Source organism: Stegostoma tigrinum, chromosome 14, assembly GCF_030684315.1.
Source record: "Stegostoma tigrinum isolate sSteTig4 chromosome 14, sSteTig4.hap1, whole genome shotgun sequence".
Taxonomy (NCBI): Eukaryota; Metazoa; Chordata; class Chondrichthyes; order Orectolobiformes; family Stegostomatidae; genus Stegostoma; species Stegostoma tigrinum.
This window is the reverse complement of record NC_081367.1, coordinates 72,990,142-73,009,710: the sequence shown is the minus strand read 5'-3', so window position 1 is coordinate 73,009,710 and position 19,569 is coordinate 72,990,142. Positions and strand designations below refer to the sequence as shown.

Here is a 19,569-nt window from a genome sequence, read left to right as displayed (position 1 = left end):
CCCATTCTGCCTAATCCTCTCCTTCTCCATAGCTATGTAGAATGTGAGGCAGTTATGGTCACTATCACCAAAATGCTCTCCCACCACAAGATCTGATACCTGCCCCGGCTCGTTTCCGAGCACCAAGTCTAGAACGGCCTCTCCCCTCGTCGGCCTGTCAACGTACTGCGTTAGGAAACCCTCCTGAACACACCTTACAAAAACAGCTCCATTCAAATCTTCTGCTCGAAGGAGGTTCCAATCAATATTAGGAAAGTTAAAGTCACCCATTACAACGACCCCACTGCGTGCACACTTTTCCAAAATCTGTCGACCTATGCTTTCTTCAATCTCCCTGCTGCTATTGGGGGGCATGTAGTAAACCCCTAACGAGGTGACTACTCCCTTGCTGTTCCTAATTTCCACCCACACTGACTCAGTAGGCAGATCTTCCTCGACAAAGGAAGCTTCTGTAGCTGTGATACCCTCTCTGATTAGTAGTGCTACACCCCCTCCTCTTTTTCCCCCCTCCCTATTCTTTTTAAATGTTCTAAACCCTGGAACATCCAGCAACCATTCCTGCCCATGAGAAACCCATGTCTCCGTTATGGCCACAACATCATAGCACCAGGTACTGATCCATGCTCTAAGTTCATCACTTTTATTCCTGATACTCCTTGCATTAAAGCAAACACACTTTAACCGATCCCTTGGTTCCTTCCCAGGAAAATCCTTCCCACTAGCTGGTCTACCTCTTGCTACTGCCTCACCTGCATCAACGCTCACCTCTGGTATACAGCTCAGGTTCCCAACCCCCTGCCATACTAGTTTAAACCCTCTCGAACTACTCGAGCAAACCTTCCACCCAGGACATTGGTCCCCTTCCAGTTCAGATGCAACCCGTCCTGCTTGTACAGGTCCCACCTTCCCCAGAAGGCATCCCAATTATCTACATATCTGAAGCCCTCCCTCCTACACCAGCTGCGTAGCCACGTGTTCAGCTGCGCCCGCTCCCTGTTCCTCACCTCGCTATCTCGTGGCACCGGTAGTAAACCAGAGAACACTACTCTGTTCGTCCTGCTCTGCAGCTTCCATCGTAACTCCCTGAAATCACTTTTTATATCCTCAAACCTATTTCTGGCTATATGATTTATGCCAATATGTAACACGATTTCTGGCTGTTCGCCCTCCCCTTTTAGAACTTTATACACCCGATCGGAGACGTCCCGGACCCTGGCACCAGGGAGGCAACATACCTTCCGGGAATCCCGATCTTGCCCACAAAATCTCCTGTCGATTCCCCGAACTATCGAGTCCCCTACCACGAGTACTTTTCTATTCTGTCCCCTTCCCTTCTTTGGCACAGTGTCAGGCTCAGTGCCAGAGAACTGACTACTATGGCTTTCCTCTGGTAGGTCATCCCTCCCAGCAGTATCCAAAACGGTATACTTATTGCTGAGGGGAATGCCCACAGGGGATCTCTGCACTGTCTGTCTGTCCCCTTTCCTCCCCCTAACTGTAACCCATCTATCCTCGTCCTGAGCCTTAGGAGTGACCAACTCCCGGTAACTCCTCTCAATTACCCCCTCTGCCTCCCGAATGATCCGTAGTTCATCCAGCTCCAGCTCCATTTCCCTACACGGTTTTCAAGGAGCTGTAGCTGGGTGCACTTCCCGCAGATGTAGCCAGCGGAGACGTGTGCCACATCTCCCAACTGCCACATTCTGCAGGAGGAGCAAGCAACTGCCCTAGCATCCATACCCCACTTATCTGAACACCCACTCAATACTAAAGCAGAAAGCTTACTTCAAGTAATAATAACAAATTAATAACAAACTTATGTTCAGCCGCCTTGCTGCTATATATGGTCACTGCTTTCCTTCCCGGCTGCCCCTCTGGTCCTCGTCACTTCCTCTGGTGCTCCCGCTCCTTCTCTGAAAGAGGAAAAAAAAACACCGCTGCCTGCTATCGGTAAGTAATTTTAAAAATAAACTGCTTTACCTTAGCTGCAGTCTTCCGGGTCCGTCTTGCCTCCGCTGCTGCTCGCACTCAAAAAAAAATCTTTGGCTTTGATATCTAGGAGCACATTGCTCTGGGCATCAAGTACAAGCCTAGTATTAGAATTGAATTTACGGTCTGGATTTCTATGTGCTCATGGGATGGCTCGGTTTCATCATTTCTGATAAAAAAGGTGTAAAGGGCACATTGGTTCAAAACACAAAAGATTTCATAGGAAGAATTGATAAAGTGATTTCAACAAAATATGATGGCATCCACCTGCCTTGAAAGTAATTGGAAGAGGACATAAAAAAAACACAATAAACTCAATTTGCAACAAGTGGGGAAAAAGGGCAGCTCACCATCACCTTCTCATGGGCAAGTGGGAATGGGCAACAAATGCTGGCCTAATCAGCAGTGCCCACATCCCATGAATGAATGTACAAACTCAACTGTAAGTTACAGATGAGAATTCCAAACTTCCAAAACTTGATTGTAAAGTGTTTTTCTATATTTGACAAGATCCCTCATGGCAGGCTGGTATCAGGGGTGAGCTGGCAAGATGGATACAGACTGGCTTAATCATAGAAGACAGAGGGTTGTGGAGGAAGGATGCTTTTCCAAATAGAGAATTGTGACAGTGGTGTTCCACAGGGATCAGTGCTGGGACCTCTGGTGTTATGTGGTCAACATAAATGATTTGGAGGAAAATGCAGCTGGTCAAATAAGTAAGTTTGCAGATCATACAAAGATTGGTGGAGTTGCTGATTGTGAGGATTGTCAGAGGATACAACAGGATATAGATCAGTTGGAAACATGGGCAGAAAAATGGCAGATGGAGTTTAATACGGACAAATGTGAGGTGATTCATTTTGGAAGGTTAAGTATATATGTAAATTATACAGTGAATGGCAGAACCTTTAGCAGTATTGATATGCAGAAGGATCTGGGGGTACAGGTCCATGGATCACTGAAGGTGGCAGCGCAGGTAGACAAAGTAGTAAAAAGGCCTATGGCATGTTTGCCTTCATTGGAAGGGGCACTGTATGAGTACAAACAAGTTGTTCTATAAAGCTGCAGCATTTTAGATAGACCACGCTTGGAATATTGCGCTACTAGAAGGATAAAGATACTTTGGAGAGGGTATGGAAAAGGTTTACTAGTTGCCTAGTATGGGGGAATTTTAGCTCTGAAGTAAGGTTGGATAGACTGGGTTTATTTTCACTGGAACGTAAGAGGTTGAGGGGCAACCTGACAGATGATTATAACATTGTGAATGGCATGGATAGAGGGGAAGGAATGAGGAATTTTTCCCAGGGTGGAGGGGTCAATCACTAAGGGACACAGGTTCAAAGTTCCAGGGGAGAAGTTTAAAAGAGATGTGAGAGGCAAGTTCTTCACACAAAGGGTGGGTAGTGCCTGCAACATACTACCAGAGGAGGTGGCGCAAGCAGACACCTTCGCAGCATTCAAGGAACACCTGGACAACTACATGAATAGGAAGGGGATAGAAGGATCCTGAAATGAAGGCGGTTTTAGTATGGAAGGGCAAAATGTGTTGGAACAGGCTTGGAGGGTCGAAGGGCCTGTTCCTGCGCTGTATGGTTCTCTGCTTTGTATTTCAATCCAAGGATCTCTGTCTCTAATCTTTAGACTATGTCACCTAACTCCCTAACATGTGGAGGTAGTTTCTTTTGACATGTTTCCATTAATACCTTAGAAACCTTAATCTCATCAACCTTCAATTTGCTAAATTCCAGGATTCTCTGCTCATAGGGTTAACACCTGGAGTCCAAGAATCAAAATCATCCAGTATCTTCCCTTAATGTTAAAGAACTGTTCACAGAACCCTAGGTGTAGTCTAATTAGGGCTTTGTAAAACTGAAGCAGAACTCTACCCCTTGCATTCTGTTCCTTTAGATATAAAGCATTTAATTAGCCTTTTTGATTATTTTCTGTATCTGGTTATTATTGTAATCGATGTACTTGGACCAAGTCTCCTTGGATGGGTTAGTTCTGTGGCTCGATGACTATTTTGTGATGCAGAATGACATCAATTCTGTGGGTTCAATTCCCGCACCAGCAGAGGTCATGAAGTAGGAATATTTTCAAGATCTTATCCTTAATTATAGACCCTACTTGCCTGGCTGTTTTAACTGATATGGATAGCTTATTGGAGCCACTGTAGGGATTTGTGGTGCAATGATAGTGCACTCATCTCTGGATCAAATACTTTGTTTGAACTGGTGTGGGATAGATGCATAATCATACGAAACAGGAATGGGAGTAAATCATTCAACCTCCATCAATTAAATCACAGCTGATCTGATTGTGAACTTAATTGCACTGTTATGGAGTCATACAGTATGGAAACAGAACCTCTGTCTAACTCATCCACACGGACTTGACATTCCAATCTGACCTAGTCCCATTTGCCAGCATTTGGGTTATATCCCTCTAAACCTTCTTATTCATATATCCACCCAGATGACCTTTAAATGTTGTAATTGTGCCCACCTCCACCATTTCCTCTGGCAGCTTGTTCCATATATGCTCCACCCAGAGTGAAAAAATGAACCTTCAGATCTCTTTTAACATCTTTCCCCTCTCACGTTAAACTAGGCCCTCTAGTTTTGGACTCCCCTCCCGAGAAAAAGAGACCTTGGCTACACCCTATCCATGCCTGTCATGATTTTATAAACCTCTATAACGTCACGTCTCAGCCTCCGATGCATCAGGGAAAAAGGCCTGTTCCTGAACACCAAAACTCTAAACTCCACTGGAAATCAACAATCTGTCACTCAGTCTGTAATATAATCAATGACACAGCCAGACAGGTCTCTGGTGAAGAGAATTACAAAGATTAACGATCCTTTCAGAAAAGAAATGAAATTCTTCCTCATCGCATTCTTAAATTTACCCTCTGGTTCTGGATTATCCCACAAGAGCAAACAAACTCTTAGCATAATTCTGGAATTTTTGCATGTTGTTAAGTCACATTGGCAGCTGTTGTTCAGAGCATCTTTCCAATTCATTCTCTTAATCCTAGAAGGATGTCTCTCTAGAAAAGTATGCTGTTACAAAATGACTGGCTGAGAGGACCTGACTTTCTTTCATTTATTGGCCCCAGGCAGTGAGATCAAAAAGCAAAATACTGTGGGTGCCATAAATCAGAAATAAAAACTGAAAACGCTGGAAATACCCAGCAGTTCTGGCACCATTCTTGCCGAAAGGAACAAGAGTTAACACTTGAGACCAGTGTCCTTCCAGTCAGCGTTTTTAAACAGCGTGGAAAGACGCCCTTCCATTCATCAACTCTGCTTGGCTCATGGCCTTGCATGGTGTTTCAAGTGTTCATGTAAATAGTTGTTAAATGTCTTAAGGGTTCCTGCCTCCACCACCCTCTTTGGCAATGAGATCTAGACACCTCTGGTTGGAAAAAACGTCTCCTCAAATACCCTGTTCCTTACCCGAGAATTGTTTCTCTGATTACTGACCCCTCTACTAAGAGAAAAGGTTTCTCCTTATCTAGACCCATCAGAACTTTGAACGCTTCAATCAGTCCACCCATCAGGCTTTTTCTCTCCGAGGAAAATAATCCCCAGTTACCTACTGTCTTTCTTCATAGGTGTATCATTGCAGACCAGGCAATATCCTGTTGAGTCTCCTCTGCACCCTTAAAATGAGAAATATGATAAAAACTGTGTTCAAAGGACATGGAAGAGTCATTGTGCTGACAGCAAGGAAAGAAACTCTTTGGCCCTTCGTGTCCATGCTGGTCATTTTCCAATGCTTGGAAATAACATTATAGGTTATGGTATTTCAAGCACTCATCTAAACATTCCTTAGATGTCTTGAGGCACTGAGTTCCATATACTTGTGGGTGAAATTTATTTTCCTCAAACCATAGAAATATAGAGAACAAGTGCAGGAATAGGCTGTCCAGCACTTTGAGCCTGTTCTGCCATTCAATAATAGATAGAGGGGATATGATGGCCTAGTGGACTGGACTGTTAGCCCAGAGACCTAGATAATGTTGAGAACCTGTGCTCAAACCCTGTCATGGCAGATGTTGGAAGGTGAATTCAACAAATGCCTCGAATTAAGAGTCTAATGAATCCATTGCTGATTGTCAGAAGAACCAACTGGTTTATTAATGCCCTTCGGGAAGGAAATTGCTATCCTTACTTCGTCGGACCTACATGTGACTCCAGACCCACAGCAATGTGGTTTACTCTTAACTGACCTCTGGACAATTAGCAATGGGCAATAAATGCTGCCTAGCTAGCATTGCCTTGTCCCGTGAATGAACGAAGAAAACAAAGTATAGAACATAGGGCCTGTATTGTTCTTCAGCCCACAACATTGTGCCGAACTTTTACTTGATACCAAAGGTCTATTTAACCTCCACCGCTACCTTATGCTATCATCCATATACCTATCTAATAGCCACTTAAGTGCCCCTAATGAGGCCGACTCCACTACCCTCTCCGGCAACGCATTCCACACCCCTACCACTCTCCGAGTAAAGAACCTAACTCTGACGTCTCCCTGATATCTACCTCCTTTCACTTTAAAACTATGTCCCCTTGTAAAAGCTACCTCCACCCTAGGAAAAAGTATCTGGCTGTCTACTCTATCTATACGTCTGATCATTTTTGTACGCTTCTATCAAGTCACCTCCCATCCGTCGTTATTCTAACCAGAAAAGCCCTAGCTTCGTCAAACCTACCTCTTAAGACCGTCCGTCCATTCCAGGTAACATCCTGGTAAATCTCCTTTGCACCTTTTCCAACACTTCCACATCTTTCCTGTAATGAGGTGACCAGAATGGGACACAATACTACAGACGTGGCCGAAAAAAGCTTTTGTATAGCTGGAGCATAGCTTCACAGCTCTTGGACTCAATCCCTCTATTAATGAAAACTAACACACAATACACCTTCTGAACAACTCTATCCATCTGGGTGGCAGCTTTCAGGGAACTGTCAACATGAACCCCAAGATCCCTCTGCTCCACCACACTGCTAAGAATCTTTCCGTTAACCCTGTATTCTGCTTTCAAGTTTGTCTTTCCAAAATGAATCACCTCACAAGTTTCAGGTTTAAACTCCATCTGCCACTTCTCAGCCCAGCTCTGCATTCTAGAACAGCCTTTGTAACCTAGAACAGCCCTCCGCACTGTCCACAATGTGACCCACCTTCGTATCATCTGCGAACTTGCTGATCCACCCTTCTCCTTCATCCAAATCATTTACAAAAATCACAAATAGAAGAGGACCCAGAAGAGATCCTGGTGGTACACCACTCATAACTGAGCACCATGTTGAATATTTTCCGTCCAATACTACCCTTTATCTTCTAAGGGTCAGCCAATTCTGAATCCAATCTGCCACACTTCCCTCTATCCCATGCCTCCTTACCTTCTGCATGAGCCTACCATGGAGAACCTTATCAAATACGTTACTTAAATCCATGTATACCACTTCCACTGCTCCACCTTCATCCAAGTGTTTGGTCACCTCTTCAAAGAATTCAATAAGGTTTGTGAGGCATGATCTACCCCTCACAAATCCATGCTGACTATCATGAATCAAACTGTGCCTTTCCAACTGATCATAAATCCTGTCTCTCAGAGCCCTTTCCAATAATTTGCCCACCACTGACGTAAGACTAACTGGTCTGTAATTTCTGGGGTTAACCCTATTCCATTTTTTGAACAAGGGAATGACGTTTGCCTCTCTCCAGTCTTCCGGCATTAAAAGCGTAGATAGTGAGGATGAAAAGATCATTGCCAAAGGCCCTGCGATCTCGTCCCTCGCTTCCCATAGAATCCTTGGATAAATCCCATCAGGCCCGGGAGACTTATCTATCTTCAACTTCATCAGAATTCCTAGCACATCATCTTGACTAACATCAACCTCCTCTAGCCTAACTGCCTGTTTCACAACATCCTCCTCTACAACTAGGTCCCTCTCAGTTGTGAATACTGAAGAAAAGTATTCATTAAGGACCTCTTCTATATCTTTAGGCTCTGTGCACAAATTCTCTTTGAACAGCCCTACTCTTTCTCTGGTCATTTTCTTGTTCTGTACATAGGTGAAAAAGCCTTGGAGTTTTCTTTGATCCTATCGGCCAAGGCTTTCTCATGGCCCCTTAGAGCTCTCCTAAGCCCTTTCTTCAGCTCCTTCCTGGCTGACCTGTATCCCTCTGGAGCCTTTTCCATTCCTTTTTTCCTAAACCTTACAGAAGCCTTCTTCTTCCTCTTAACCAGTCGTTTGACCTCTCTCAAGAACCAAGGCTCCCTCACTTGACTGCATCTTCTTTGCTTGCTAGGGGCAAACATATCGAGCACATGCAGTATGCATTCCTTAAACAATCTCCACATTTCTGTGGTGCTCTTTCTTCACAGCATCTGTTCCCAATTTCTGTTACCCAGTTCTTGCCTAACTGAATTGTAATTACCCCTTCCCCAAATTTACCCTGCCGTTCATACCTATCCTTATCCATGATTATCGTGAAAGAAACAGAGTTATGATAGTTACTGCCAAAATGCTCTCCTATCAACAGGTCCAACATGTGGCCCGGCTTGTTGCCAAGCACCAAATCCAAAGTGGCCTCTCATCATGTTGGTCTATCTACATACTGTGTCAGGAATCCTTCCTGAACACACTGGACAAAATCTGCTCCATCTAAACTATTAGAACTAAAATGTTTCCAATCAATATTTGGAAAGTTAAAGTCACTCATGACCTCAACCCTGTGACTTCTGCACCTTTCCAGTATCTGGCTCCCAACCCGCTGCTCTACTTTCCTGCAACTATTGGGGGGGGGGGGGGGGGGCGTAGCGTAAAAAAAAACCCACCAAAGTGACTGCTCCTTTCCTGTTTCTGACCTCAACCCAAAATGACTCTGTAGACATATCATTCTTGAACTGCCTTTGAGTTGCTACTATACTCACCCTGACTAGCAATCTTACTCCCTCACCTCTTTTTCCTAAAAAGGTCCAAAATCGACCTAACCCCCACATCCTTGGACACTATGGACAATTTAGCATGGCCGATCCACCTAACCTGCACAACCCTGTGTCTGTTGGAGGTAAGCAGAGCACCCGAAGGAAACCCCATGCAGACACGGGGAGAATGTGCAGCCACCTCACCTGACGGTGGGATTGAACCCAGATCCCTGGCACTGAGAGTCTATAAGATGTGAAGCTGGAAAGGCACAGCAGGTCAGACAGAGGAGCAGCAAAGTTGACGTTTTGGGCCAAAACTTTCTCCAATGCCCTGGCACTGAGGGCAGCAGTGCTAACCACCGTGCTGCCCTCAGATCAGACCATCTTCAGTCTTCTCTGCATCAAGGAAAACGACCAGCCTCAATCATATCACAACATAGGAGCAACTTACAACAGATGCTGGAATCAGTAGTGTACTGAAAACAAGCAAAAGTTGTTGGAGGTCACAGCAGGTCAAGCAGCATCCATGGCGGGGGGGGGGGGGGAGAGAAGAGAGAGAGAGAGTAAGCTAACGTTTCGAGACTAGATAACGATTCATCAGAGCTGCAGCTTTTTTTTGTTTCACTCCATCAGATCACCTTCAGTCTTATCTGTTTGTAGAAGCACAATTTCAGTCAGATCCCCCTCAGCCTTTTGATTTTGTTTCAAGTAAAGACGGCGCCGGCCTCAATCTTATCCCCCTCAGCCTTACCTGCTCCGGCCTGTCTAGGATAAAAAGAGAAAACCTGCGGATGCAGGAGGTCTGTGTAATCCTAAAGCAGCCTAGTCTCTTTCCAGGGCTGTACTGATGAGAAGGACGATTAAAACGGTGATGAAGGGACGGAGAAGGTAACGATTATCTCTCGCCTCTCGAACTGCGCGCACGCGCAGCTGGCTGTGGGGTCTTGGGGAGGGGTGGGGTCACGTGGCTCCCCCACCAATCGATGCCTTTCTGTGCTCGGAGCTCGATTGATCCGGCGGTGGAGGAAAATGGCGGACAAAACAGTGCGGAGCTCGGGTAGACGCGGTGTGTGCAGCGACTGTGAGGTGGGCGGCAGGGGACCTGAGAGAAAGCGCAAGCAACCGGCTGTCGCGACCGGGGCGGGGGGAGGAATGCTTTCTCACCTTGTAGTTGGTAGAAGGCTGGGAAGTCCGGATTGTGGTTTGGTTTGGTGTAGTGTGGTGTCGAGGTCAGGCCCTGCGGCTGGTATACACGAGGAGGCCTCGGGCCTGAGCTGGGAGTGTTTGGGGGGGGGGAGGGGGGGTAGAGAAGAGGACTGGCCAGCAGCTCTTCTGCCCCGTCTACTGGGACACACGCTGTCTTCTGCCGCCGTCATTCAGTCCCGGGCAGCGCCAAGGTGCCCGCCTCCTGTAGAAGCCGCATCTTTAAAGTCTCGATTTAAAGAAAATAGTTTCCCCACCCCCCCCCCCAATCCCACACACCTTTATTGTTAGGTATTTCTTTACACCAACGTGACACTATAATTAAAAGGCGACTGCCCGCGTCCATCTCTCCCGCGATCAGGCCTTACTTGTGCAAGAACATGCTTGGTAGCAGTGCCGAAAATAAATACTGAGCATCGAGACTCCATTTTCCACTTTCAAAGCTAAGCAGTTTGAATAATGCGTTGATATATTTTTAAATTACAATAACTATAAAGAAATATTGCTTCGGAGTTCACTCCAGGACAGACGGATATGCACGTTCTGTCATTGAACTTTTTCTGGACTCCTATACGTGGCTAGATAACTTTTCGAAAGGGATGACTAAGTGCTTCAGATGGTTCTGTTTGTGAAATTATTCAACCATGCAGTTTAATTTGGACTAATTCATGTCACCTTAAATTTTGATACGTTCTGAACTCTCACATTTTTTATTCCAGAATGTCTATTTCTTTTTGCATAATGATTTAGCGTTCTGATAGTCTTCATTCAATAACATGTTTCAGATTTGTTTACTGCAGAAACATAACAGTTTTTCAGAAGTGAGCTGTAGCTCATTTTATTTTACCCTATTCTTTAGTTTGCTTCCTGTGCTTGAACTTCAGACTGACCTGGTAAAGCTAGAGAGCTAAGTAGTTTGGAAAGATTTAGGGTTGGAGATCCCATATTCCATCATTCCACCATTCCACATCTTAGCACCCAGTTGTGAATTAAGGCAGCTTAGTTGCTTGGAAATTAGATTGCATACCATTTGGCATTTTTCTGTAAAATATTTGATTTATCCCCACAGGTGCAAGTGATGCATTGCTGATTTTTCCAACTGCAAACTTATATGAGCTTGTGTGTTTAAAAAAAGGTAGGAACTACTCATGTAACATGTTTTAAATTCCAAATGGCTTTCAGTGGATATATCATGCTTGGATAGGTGAACATTCCTATGAAAATTACACAGTAAATTATCATGGTTTCTGTTGATTTCATGTGTGCCATGATTTCCTAAGAGGTTTACATTTTTCTGAGAATCTTTGATCAGAGATGTGTTGAGTAGTTCTTATATTTTCATTTGTTTAATGTTTCGATGTTTGAGAATTATAAACTCAAGGAGTTTATAATTATTTTTAATTTTCTTTATATTAAAACAGTTTCTCATGGTAGACCGGTTAGCAAGGTTAGATTGCATGGAATGGAGGGAGCACAAGCCATTTGGATACAGAACTGGCTTGAAGGTAGAAGATAGAGGGTGGTGGTGAGACAGAGACTGGAGACCTGTGATCAATGGTATGCCCCAAGCTTCGGTGCTGGGTTCATTGTTTTTTGTCGTTTATACAAATGATTTGGATGTGAGCATAGGAGGTATTAGTAAGTTTGCAGTTGACACCAAAATTGGAGATGTAGTGGACAGTGATGAAGGTTACCTCAGAGTGTAATCGGGACTTGATCAGATGGGCCAGTTGGCCATGGAGTGGCAGAAAGAGATTAATTTAGATAAATGTGAGATGCTTCATTTTGAGAAGGCAAATCAGGGCAGGGCTTATACACTTAATGGTAAGGTCTCAGGGAGTGTTACTGAACAAAGAGATCTTGGAGTGCAGGTTCATAGTTCCTTGACAGCAGAGTCACAGGTAGATAGAATAATGAAGAAGGTGTTTGGTATGCTTGCTTTTATTGGTCAGTGCATTGAATATAGGAATTGCAAGGTCAAGTTGCAACCATTACAGGACATTGGTTAGGCATTATTGGAATACTATATGCAATTTTGGTCTCTGCTGTCGGAAGGGTGTTGTGAAACTTGAAAGGGTTCAGAAGAGACTTACAAGGATGCTTCCAGAGTTGAAGACTTTGAGCGATAGGGAGAGGCTAATAGATTGGGGTGATTTTCCTGGACCTTTGGAGCTGAGGATTATAAAATCATGAGGAGCATGGATAGGGTGAAAACACAAGGTCTTTTCACCGTGGTGGGCTGTTCAAAACAAGAGGGCATAAGTTTAAGGTGAGAGGAGAAAGGGTTACAAAGGACCTGGGGGCACCCTTTTCACACAGAGGGTAGTATGTGTATGGGATGAGCTGCCAGAGCAAGTGGTGGAGGCAGGTACAATACAGCCCTTAAAAGGCATGTGAATGGTATATGAGTAAGAAAGGTTTAGAGGGATATGAGCCAAATGCTGGCAAATGGCGCTAGGTTTATTTAGGATATCTTATCGGCATAGTTGACTTGGACTGAGGGGTCTGTTTCTGTAATGTATATCTCTGTGACTCTGTGAATCTAAACTTTTATGTTGAGTTAGAAGCAATCATTCTCAAATTGCATCAAAACAAAAATCTATATTGAGAATCATAAGGGAAGATTTACTACCTCGTATGTTGTGGACATATGGCCAGGAGTTAGAAAGGGTCTGTGTCATAATATTTTTGTGCTACAGTAAAATGAAAGGAAAAGAGGTGGGCTGCTTGTGCTTTAATTGATTTATTCTTAAAAGTTTAGATTTAGATCAGTCTTGATTGGCCCTATTGTTTCCACAGAAATTTTGTCAATGTGTGTTTCTATAGAATTTCTAATTATATTGAGTTTGTCAGGCATCATACTTTCTATTTGCTGGTCAAGTGGTGTAGCAAATGTAGGGGAGAAAAATCTACTTTTTAAGATGAGGATCATTAATCATGGAATGAATCAAGGTTCATTAAAGCTTGAGGCCCGTACAGTTGTTAAAAAGACTAATATGCTTTTGGGTTCATATTTAGATAAAACATGATTTGTTGATGTTATTCATGGTATAGATTCAGAGATCAAGGAACAAAATTAATTTTTGAAATCTAAAACTGTTACAATACATAGTTTGGATAGAATTGAGAAACAGTATGGGCAGCAAACATTGGGGGTTTTTAATCAATGACAAAACTGTGCTAACAGAGCCAAAATATTGTGGATGTTGGAGATCTGAAATTAAAACAGAAAATCGTGAAGAAAATTAGACGTGACAACATTCAGAGAGGGAGAAACATGTAACATTTCAAGCTCAGAAAGACTCTTCTTGAACTGTTTCTTTTTAATTAGATACTGCCAAACTGTATTGAGCTTGATAATCTGGATATTAGAACTGCACGTAACAAAGGTAGCACAGTAATAATGGATGACTTCAATTTGCATAGAAGTAATTCCTCGCTTCTTAGAGCTGGCAGTATAAACTGAGTAAAGCTGATTGCCACTGGTGTTGAGGAAGTTGAATTTCTGGAGTGTGTAGGAGCGGTGTTTTTGGAGCAGGACATGGAGTGACCAATTCGGGATCAGGATATTTTAGACTTGGTATGTAAAATGACAAAGAGCTAATAAATAACCTTGCTAGGAAAGAGCCATTTGAAATAATGAATATAATGTGATAGTATTTTACATTAAGTTTGAAAATGATGCCATTCATATAGAAACTGGGGTCCTAAATCTGAACAAAATAAACCATGAAGATATGAGGGGAAAGTTGGCTAAACTGAATTGGGATGATTGGATAAAAGATTTAATGGTAGGCATTAAAGAAACATTTACATGATCAACAATAAGTATTCTTCTCATATGCAAAGACTCAACAGACAAGGTGAACTATATTGAATAAAAGGATTTAAAGATTGAATTAGGCTAGTGCTTGCCAGAAAAAGTGGCAATCACATGGATTGGCGTCTTTTTAGAATCCAGCAAAACAAAAAAAAAACTTGAGTCCAACCTAGCAACTAACAAAGGCATACTAAGAAAGTTTCTTTAGATATTTAAAAAGGAAAATATTGATAGGGACAAATGTGGGTCCATTACAGGTAGAAACGTGATAATTTAAACTGGAGAAAAGGGGAATGGCAGAAAAACTAAACAATTGCTTTATCGCTGTCTTTGTCGAAGACGTACACATTGCCCACAAATATTAGAGACCCAAAAGGAGGTTGTTTTTGAAATAGCACCTGCAAGGGGAGGCAATGGCTGAGGGTATTATCGCTGGACTGTTAATGCAGAGACCCAGAAAACATTCTGGGAACCTGGGTTCGAATCCGCCATGGCAGATGCTGGAATTTGAATTAAATAAAATAGCTGAAATTAAAAATCTAGTGATGACCGTGAATCCATAGATTGTCGGAAAAACCCACCTAGTTCACTAATGTCCTTTAAGGAAGGAAACTGCCATCCTTACTTTGTCTGCCCTTGAATGTGACTCAGAAGCACATCCATGTAGTTGACTGTGAACTGTTCGATGGGCAATAAATACTGCCTAGCCAGTAACACTCATCCTGTTAATGAATAAAGGGAATTAAAAGGTTGTTTACCTTTTAAAATTCTACAGATGCTGGAAAGGTTCCTGCAGATGAAAGTTGCAAATGTAACCCTTCTATCGAAGAAGGGATAGAGAGATAAAATAGATAACTGCAGATGTTAATTTTATGACACCAGTATGAAAAATGTTACAATGTTACAATATTCTAATTAGATACTGAGAATGCTAAAGTGAAATGAATTTATGTAAATTACTGCTTTAATTGGAAGAAGAATTTGAAGCCTTTGATAGTCAGAAGGGAGATAGATAATTAGCACCATTTAGGACTGGGATGTGCAAAGTATTTTTCCTGGTGCATCTTTGGAATTGTCTACCTCAGTGGAAGTTCAGTCCTTGAGTATATTTAAAGTAGAGGTTAATAGATTTCTCATTACCTATGGAGTGATAGGCTATGAGCATGCTGTGGGTAAAAGGCATTGAAGTGGCATGGTGGCTCAGTAGTTAGCACTGCTGCCTGAGCACCAGAGACACAGGTATGATTCCACCTCGGGCAACTGTCTGTATGGGGTTTGCACATTCTTCCTGTTTCCGCATGGGTTTCCACCTGGTGCTTGGTTTCCTTCCACAGTCCGAATGTGTGCATGCTAGGTGGATTGGCCATGCTAAATTGCCCATAGTGTTCAGGTGTGTTAGGTGGTTTAGCCATGGGAAAAGCAGGATTACAGGGATGGGTTAGGAGTATAGATCTCGATGAGATGCTGTTTGGAGAGTTGGTGTAGACTTATTGGGCTGAATGGCCTGTTTCCACACTGTGTATGGATTCTGTAAGATTCTATAAAGAAGTGTTTATTTGATCAGCCATAATCATATTAGACTGGAGAACGCTTGATGAACTGAAATATCTGATCCTGCTCCTATGGCCCCTTGTTCTTCTGTTAAAAGGGGAGGTGTTGTCGCTTCTGTTCTTATAGATACTTGCTTTGAGAAGTAGGGCACATGATTATGGATGGATCAGGATGACACGGAGGCGATGGTCCCTTTGCAACGATGGCAGTTTGGGAAGATATGTCACTTCACGCTGGAAGTGGTGGAACTGAAGGGCGATGTATGAACTTCCAGTCATTTTAATTCTCTGTGCCTATCCCATTCTACTTTGGTGGCTTCCCACATTATTGCAATGGAACTCAGCATAAGCTCAACAGCAATTTGAGATGCATTCCTGCGAATTCAGATGGTAATAAGATAATTTAATCAAAGTTTAAGATGTTAAGTGGGACATACAGGGAGAGACTATTGCTGATGGTTGAGTGTTGTATTGTTGTAGAATTATAGAGCTGTACGGCATGGAAAGAGACGCTTTGGTCCAACTCGTCCAAGCCGACCAGATATCGTAAATTAATCTAGTCCCATTTGCCAGTGTTTGGCCCATATCCCTCTAAACCCTTTGTATTCATATATCCATCCAGATGCCTTTTAAATGTTGTAATTATTACCAGCCTTCACCTCTCTCTCCGGCAGCTCATTCCATTCATGTACCACTCTCTGTGTGGAAACAGTTGCCCCTTGGGTCCGTTTAAAATCTTTTCCCCTCTGTTGTTCCCCAATGTCTTGAATGAGAGCTACATTAAAAATTAAAGCCACTTTGTTCAGAATTGATTTTTAGGAAGGATTTATTCAAGCAAATGGTAGTCTAAATTTAGGGCTGTCTTGTGCAAATGGCCATTTTAATTTTTTCTCTCCTGGGATGTGGAAATTGCTGGCTAGCTAGCATCAGTTGCACATTCCTAGTTAGTGGTGAGTTGTCATTTTGAACTGCTGCAATCTGTGTGCGATAGGTTGATCCAAAATGCAGTTAGGAAAGGATTGCAGAATTTTCATCCACTGCCAATAAAGGAATGGTGAAATATTTCCAAATAGGAATAAGAGTAGGCCGTTGGACCCTTGGACCCTGCTGTGCCATTCAATCAGACTACAACTGATCTGGTGTTCCTCACATCCACTTTCCTGCATTTTTCCTGAAACTTGGCATTCCCCTACCGATCAAGAATCTATCTGTCTCAGCCTTAAATATACGCAAAGAATCTGTTCACATACCTCTCTGCAGCAAGCAGCTTTAAAGATGATCACCTTCTGAAGAGAAGAAATTCCTGCTCATCACCCTCTAATTGGTGCCCTTTGTTCTCTGGCCCGAGACTTGCCCAAGAGGAGAAACATCCTCCTCAGCATTTACCCTTTAAGAATCCTATATCTTTCAATATGTTCACCTCCCGTTCTTCTAAACTCCATTTGAGTAGAATCTGTTTAGCCTTTGCTCATAGGACAATCCCAATATACCAGGTATCATTCTGGGAAACCTTCTCTGAGCTGTACCTAATGAAACAATATCATTCCTTAAATAAGAGGGCCAAAACAGTACTCAGTACTCCAGACATGGTCTTATCAGTATCTTGTACAGTTGCGCTCCAAGGCCTTGAAATAAGGGCCAACATTCCATTAGCATTCCCAATTTTCTGCTGCACCTTTGTGTCTTGTGCATGAGTGCCCCCCCAAGAACTGTTGTGTTGTAGCTTTGCTCCATTTAAATAATACTTTTATTTTGGTTCTCCCTTCCAAAACAAACAACTCACATTTTCCCACATTATATTCCATTTGTCAACTTTTTGCCCACCCTGAACTTATTGGTATCTCTCTGTAAACTGTGTTCCCATGACAACTTGCCTTTCCACCTATTTTGGTGTAGTCTGCAAGCTTTGCTATGGTATAGTTGCTTCCTTCCTCCAAGTCATCAATGTATATTGTAAACCATTGTGGTCCAGCAATGATCCCTGTGGAGCTCCATGGGTTACAGGCTGCCAACATAAAAAATAACCTCCTTTCCCCACTGGCCGTCTCCTGCCTTTGGCCAATTCTCTATCCATGTCAAAGACTACTTCTAACACCTTGGATGCTTATTGTACGACTTAATCTTTGTGAGGTACTTTGGATGCTTTTTAGAAGTCTTAGTACAGTGTGTCTACAGTCTCACTTCTTTGCAGTCTGATTGAAACTTGCTTGAAAATTTTTAATAAATTAGACACTATTTCACTTTTATGAAGCCATGCTGACTCTCCTTGGTTAGATTGATTTTCCAGATATTCTACTATGACTACCTTAATTGATTCTAACATTTTTCCAACAATAGATGTTGCCTACAATTTTCTACTTTTTGCCTCCTTTTTTGAGTAGGGATGTCACATTGCCAGTTTCTGGATCCTCTGGTACCTCTCTTCTAGCTTCGGTTTTAATTTCATAGAACATAGAACATTACAGCACAGTACAGGCCCTTCGGCCCTCGATGTTATGCCGACCTGTCATACCGATCTGAAGCCCATCTAACCTACACTATTCAATGTACGTCCATATGCTTGTTCAATGATGACTTAAATGTACCTAAAGTTGGCGAATCTACTACCATTGCAGGCAAAGCGTTCCATTCCCTTACTACTCTGAGTAAAGAAACTACCTCTGACATCTGTCCTATATCTTTCACCCCTCAATTTAAAGCTATGCCCCCTCGTGCTTGCCGTCACCATCCTAGGAAAAAGGCTCTCCCTATCCACCCTATCTAACCCTCTTGATTATTTTATATGTCTCAATTAAGCCACCTCTCAACCTTCTTCTCTCTAACAAAAACAGCCTCGAGTCCCTCTACCTTTCCCCGTAAGACCTTCCCTCCATACCAGGCAACATCCTAGTAAATCTCCTCTGCACCCTTTCCAATGCTTCCACATCCTTCTTATAATGCGGTGACCAGAACTGTACGCAATACTCCAAGTGCGGCCGCACCAGAGTTTTGTACAGCTGCAGCATAACCTCTTGGTTCCGGAACTCGATCCTTCTATTAATAAAAGCTTAAACACTGTATGCCTTCTGAACAACCCTGTCAACCTGGGTGGCAACTTTCAAGGATCTGTGTACATGGACAGCGAGATCTCTCTCCTCATCTACACTACTAAGATTCTTACCATTAGCCTAGTACTTTGCCTTCTGGTTACTCCTACCAAAGTGCATCACCTCACACTTGTCCGCATTAAACTCCATTTGCCACCTCTCAGCCCAGCTCTGCAGCTGATCCGTGTCTCTCTGCAACCTACAGCATCCTTCGTCACTATCCACAACTCCACCAACTTTAGTGTCATCTGCAAATTTACTAACCCATCCTTCTATGCCCTCATCCAGGCCATTTATAAAAATGACAAACAGCAGTGGACCCAACACCGACCCTTGTGGTACACCACTAGTAACTGGTCTCCAGGATGAACATTTTCCACCAACTACCACCCTCTCTTCTTTCAGCAAGCCAATTTCCGATCCAAACTGCTATATCCCACAATCCCATTCCTCTGCATTTTGTACAGTAGCCTACTGTGGTCAACCTTATCGAACGCCTTGCAGAAATCCATATACGCCACATCAACCGGTTTACTCTCATCTACCTGTTTGTTCACCTTCTCAAAGAACTCAATAAAGTTTGTGAGGCACGACCTACCCCTCACAAAACCGTGCTGACTATCCCTAATCAATTTATTCTTTTCTAGGTGATTATAAATCCTATCTCTCATAACCTTTTCCAACACTTTACCAACAACTGAGTTAAGGCTCACTGGTCTATAATTATCAGGGTTGTCTCTACTCCCCTTCTTGAACAGGGGAACCACAAATTTCCTAGTACCCAAGTTGTTTTTGGTATCTTCTCTCCCTTTCATGAGCACATCTTATTCGTCAGATCCACCCCTTGTTTCTTTGATTCTATTAACACTGGTTTGCTGACCATCTAGCTTTCGTACCTTGCTACAATTTTAGCTATTATTGTGAATCATGTTCTCTTGTTGGGTACTGAAACCTCTTTCAAACAAAAACGCCATTTAC

At 43.0% G+C, this 19,569-nt stretch overlaps 1 protein-coding gene and 1 long non-coding RNA gene across 5 annotated transcripts in view; one reads left to right on the top strand and one right to left on the bottom strand.

Annotated features, from left to right (window-relative positions):
* LOC125457914 (uncharacterized) overlaps positions 1-9,868 on the bottom strand; it is a 28,419-nt gene extending 18,551 nt beyond the window's left edge. Inside the window, exon 1 of the long non-coding RNA XR_007248695.1 lies at positions 9,684-9,868. This is a non-coding gene — a long non-coding RNA (uncharacterized LOC125457914). The remainder of the gene's footprint in view (positions 1-9,683) is intronic.
* A 52-nt stretch (positions 9,869-9,920) lies between these two features.
* The window catches only part of u2surp (U2 snRNP-associated SURP domain containing), an 88,202-nt gene continuing 78,553 nt past the window's right edge, over positions 9,921-19,569 (top strand). The window contains exons 1-2 of one of the 4 annotated variants that reach the window (XM_048542443.2): positions 9,921-10,018; positions 11,205-11,270. The gene's annotated coding sequence lies outside the window, so the exon portion shown is untranslated. The remainder of the gene's footprint in view (positions 10,019-11,204; positions 11,271-19,569) is intronic. The other 3 variants (XM_048542444.2, XM_048542446.2, XM_048542445.2) reach the window with 3 other exon arrangements.